This window comes from Phaethon lepturus, unplaced genomic scaffold, assembly GCF_000687285.1.
Source record: "Phaethon lepturus isolate BGI_N335 unplaced genomic scaffold, ASM68728v1 scaffold3109, whole genome shotgun sequence".
In the NCBI taxonomy this organism is placed as follows: Eukaryota; Metazoa; Chordata; class Aves; order Phaethontiformes; family Phaethontidae; genus Phaethon; species Phaethon lepturus.
Genome location: NW_010561037.1, coordinates 20930 through 25793, shown reverse-complemented (window position 1 = coordinate 25793; position 4864 = coordinate 20930).

The following is a 4864-nucleotide window of genomic DNA, read 5'->3' as shown; positions in this document are numbered from 1 at the left end:
GGGGTCTAAATCGTGCATGATGGGGGTCTGGTGCTGAGGGGAGTCCTCCTGCTCTCACCGCGAGGTGTTCAGGGCCAAGGAGGGGGTTTGTAGCAGGGGATTGCACTGGGATGCCCCGAGATTTGGGATCTGGGGTCAGACGAGGATGCTCAGGCAGGTGCTGGGGTGCCAGGCAAGGTACGTAGCTCCCTGCTGGGGGGCTTCCAGGGGACAGCAGGCACCGTGCCAGCGCTCTGCGATGGGCCACGAGCTTCCTCGTCCCCCCTGCCGCGATAATCTGCATCAGGCAACACCACGGGCTCAACCAGCAGCAGCTCATCTCCAGCCACCTTGCCGAGGAGGCGGCCCTTTAATAAGGGGAAACTGAGGCACGGAGTGCTGGGATGACTTCAAGGGGTCCAGCCTGTGGCGTGGAGCACCCCAGCCCCGCAGCCAGCACCGAGGCTGCTCCGTCAAACTGCCCTTTCCCTGTACTGAGTGAATTCAGGGAGTTTTCCTTGTGCCACCAAAACAATTTTGATTTCTTTCCTTACTGGAGTAGTTCAAGACCGGTGCAGCCTGCCAGGTGCTTGGCCTTTTATTCCACACCTTTGGCTGCTCTTCTGGATCCAGAAAACCCTGTGGATTAAACCTGGGAACACACCGAGATGAGCTGTGGTAGGACTGGACTTGGGACAGGCAGAGCAGTTCGTTCTGGGTGAGCAAATAGTATATGCTCAGATTAATGTATAGATTTTTTGCCGTCGATAAAGGGTTTCCAGGTGGCTGCCAGGCTCTCCGAGCCTAGCGCTTGCAGAGGGATGCTCTGGGGCAGTGGCGTTGTCCACAAGCGTGGACCCAGCACAAGCCTCTGGTGCTCTTCATCATCCTCATCACCCATCACCCCCGGGGAGGAGCGTGGCTGCTGCGGCACAGCGCAGTGAACGCAGACGGGGACTCTCGTGTCACTGCGTGGGACAGAGGCACAGCCCAGCATATACACAGGGAGGGGGGGTGTCCATGCCAGGAGCATCCCTGGGGAGCCAGGGGAGAAGGAAGACAGGCAGGAGGGCACAGGGCCAAGGCCATGTGCTCCATGGCGGAGGTTTTGGCCATGCTTTGCCGTGATTCCCCCTCCTGACCCTTCCTGGGGGACGGGGAGGGGTGGCGGTGGAGCGTGTCCCTTAGACACAGCGACCAGCCGAGGAGGAAAACTGATAGCAAGCCCGGAGGATTAGCCGGGGGAAGGTGGAGCGGGCTGCACTATTCCGGCTTTGTCGGAGACAAACAATGGGGCCTTTATTGAGGAAGGGAGGCGGCGGGTTGGCAGGCTGGCGGGGACGATCTGGTACGCAGAGTGTCCCTTGGCCAGCCGGGGGGACAGGGCAGTGGGATGTGGGATGGGACGGTTTGGTACCCGGTGTCCCTCAGCCAGCTGTGCGGGCAGGGAACGGGGACATGGGATGGGACAGGCTGGAACCCAGCGCATCCTTTGGCCAGCAACTGGGATGAGGAACGGGGACAGGGGACATCATCACAGGTTGGTGATGGGACCCAGCTGGGTGATGGGACACTCGTCCCATGGTGTCACTGTGAGCCCCACATACGCTGGCCACCTCAGGGCAGAGCCGACACGGATCTCCCCGCCACACGCACACGGGGTCTCGATCCACGGCCACCCCTCCCAAATCCTTCGGCACCAGCATTCGGGATGGGTGGTTCATGAGAGCGTGTCCGGCTGGTTCTGGGGACCCTCACAGCGGAGAGTGAGGAGCATCCCGTGCTGGGGACATCCCGGACCAAGCGCTGCCACTCACTGCAGACCTCGGCAGAGGGACTCGGGATGGAGAAAGCCATCATCCCGCGGGCTCTCCCTCGGCGGCAGCGCAACGCCGGCTCTCCCGAAGAGCCGCCTGGGTCTCTTCATCTCTTCTCTTTTGTTTCAGGCTTATTATGTAAATAGCTGATGCGGCCCCCATAATGAGAAAGTAGTTTCCCAGAATACAAAAGGCTGTAATTATCTCATTAGCAGGCGGAAAGGAAGAGGAAATGTTTCTAAGCCTCTTGCTTTTATTTCCCACAGCAGCCCAGGAAAGCGCAGCCCCTGATACAGGGACGTCCCTGCCCCGAGTCCTGCCACCCCCACCCCATGCTGCCACATTTGCAGGACAGAAAAGCGAAGCATGGTCCTCACGTCTCAGAAATAACCATGTACTGAGAGGGCTGACGGCTTTCAGCTGGGCCCAGTTATTCTGAGGAAGCTGTGGGTCCCTGTGCGGCCCCCCCAGTGATCTCAGCTGCAGGGACAGGAGGTGTCACTGGAAAGAGGGGGGTCATAGAGGGACAGTATGGTCCCCATCCTCCCAAACCAGGTGTTCCTTGGCAGGAGTCCCAAGCCGGGATCGTAGCACAGAGCTTCAGGACAGATTTCCACAGCTGCACGCCTGCAACAGGATGGGATAGGGAATAGCCTTAGGACACATGGAGGCTGCTCCCGGGAGAAGGCATCTAGGATGGCTTTGGTGTTGCTCTGCTTTCTGAATTCACGCCTTCCTTGCTACTAGCTAAACACCCGACGCGCGGGGGCAGAGCTACACGGGTCCCCGCGAAGCACCCGGGGCTGCAGGCAGGAGCTGGTCCTTGCTGAGGTCCCCAAAGCCCCTTTCTGCTGGTTTGCTGCTGCCCAACCTCTCTGCTCCTCTACCCCGATCGTGGCCCTGTGGTCCTGGCCGAGTCCTCAGCGAACTGGCTGGAAGCTGCGGACGCAGCAGCAAATTGCTTGCTGGTTTGGGCTGACTTTCTGCCAGATTTGTGAGCTGGATCAGGCCATGGAGAGAGCCGATGCGCAGCAGATCTGGATGGGATCCCTGCCATAGCAGGGACTCAGGGAAAGCTGGTTACAAGCCATGATTCCTGCAGTTCCCCAGGGGATGTTCCTGGCTCCAAGGGAAAAACTGCAGGGCTCTCTTAAACCACAGGGACTTGGGGAGAGAAAGCAACTTTCCACCCATTTTTTGCATGCAAAGCCAGTGCCAGAGCTTAAGTATCATGTAGCTCCGAATCAACACCTCCCTGCAAGCCCTGGGCAGAGATGCAGGACAGCGAAGCAGCACTGACATATCTCGCCGGACAACGGCCCGAGCAAATCAGCCCTTCTTGACATTGACATCAGCATTAACAAAACCAAACACCTAACGCCCCAAGCAGGACTGCTGCGTTCGCTACACGCCATCGCCCTGCTCATCGCAGCCAGGAGCCTCTCTCAAATCCTCCTTACAACCGAACGACGCGACCCCCCCAGCCTGGATGTGTCTTACAGCACAGATGTGCGGTGACTCGGTCCTTTTGCAAGGACCCAGGCTGAAAGCACAGCTCAGCTGAGCCCCAGGAGATGCTGGGCAACGTCCTGCTGGAGTTTGGAGTCTGCCCTTGCACCAAGGGCTCGCCCATCCCTTTGTAGCCCAGCAGCAATCACAAAGCCTTTGCCCAGGTGGATGCAAGATGTGCAGACATGCAGCAACCCCATGGCCAAAGGCGTATCTGAAGGTGGCTACAAGAACTTCGCACTCCTTGACCCGCCAACCTGCCTTCCCGAATTTGCTTTTTGGCCCCAAATGGGGGGAAGAGCTCCCCATCGCAAAGCTCGGAAAGGGAAAAATGGGAGAAGAGAGGTCTGTGTCCTAGGGAAGCAGTGGGAGTTGTTCATCTGACATCGTCCGGCTTTTGGTTGCGGAAAAGGCTTGTGGTTGAAAAGCCCGAGATTTGCATGTTTTTGCAGACAGGTTCAAGTGTTTTCGTGCCGTATTTCAGCGGCGGAGGAAAACCTGGCAGCCACAAGCCAGGATGTCGGAGGAGGGGAAAAGCAGTTGGAGGAGGTGCAGAAAAGAGCCACAAGAATTATTTGAGGGCTGGAAAAAATGCCTGTGAGAGATGGGAAAAGCTCCTTCTGTTCCCTTTTTCAGACCGAGGCAACTTGAGAAAGGCGCAGAAGAAAAGGAGGTGCCGACACCCTGGAGCCGGGTGGGAGGGGAGCGGTGGTGTCCATGCCTCTCAAATCAAACCCTGAGGAGGTGTTCTCGGCCAGGTTTGGGTCGTAAGGAGGTAACTCGTGACAGCCCATGACGCACAGGAGGCAGGGCAGTAGCTGAATGGTCTTTCTGGAGGATGGAGAGGCTGAGGGCTATTTGCTCAGCCTGGAGGAGAAGAGGGATGTGACTGCAAGTTGTGTCTGAAACTAACTGGTGGGAAGACTAAAACCTTCTCGGAGGCGCACGGTGGTGCAACTAAGGCAAGCAGCGCATTTTGCAGGGCAAGATGGGAGCACTGAGAAGCGAGGCAGGTACATCTGACCTTCTCCAGCACTGCAGCAGTCCTGCCCTGCGCCCATGTCCACGCTCTCCCACCCAGGCAGGGAGCAGGAGGTGGGCTCCCAGCTCACCATCACTGCTGGAGCTGCCTCATGGGAACACACGGTGTCCACACCAACCCAAGCAACAACCTTTGAGGTGCCAGTAGCTTTGCTGAGACCCAGACTCAAACACCTTCCACAGATATATTGGCTCAGCCTGATTTGCAGGTCTTGGGTTTTAGTGGTGGTTTTTCTCCAAGGCTTGTTAATGCTTCTCTGGATGAAGGTGGTTTTGCTCCCTAGAGCTGTTTTCTCGCTGCTAACTCATACTGGCCTTCCCTTCCCTCTCCATATATCTTTCTTTAAGAAGCTGAAACAATCATAGCAAATTATTTTTCACCCCTTTTACACTGTTCTTTTAACCGTCTCCACCACCCCAGGAGGTGATGACTTTTTTCCTCCAGCCATACCAGCTCACTGGCACCACCGCCAACAAACTGGAGAGCCACCAGAGCCCTAAACACAGCACAGGTGTAG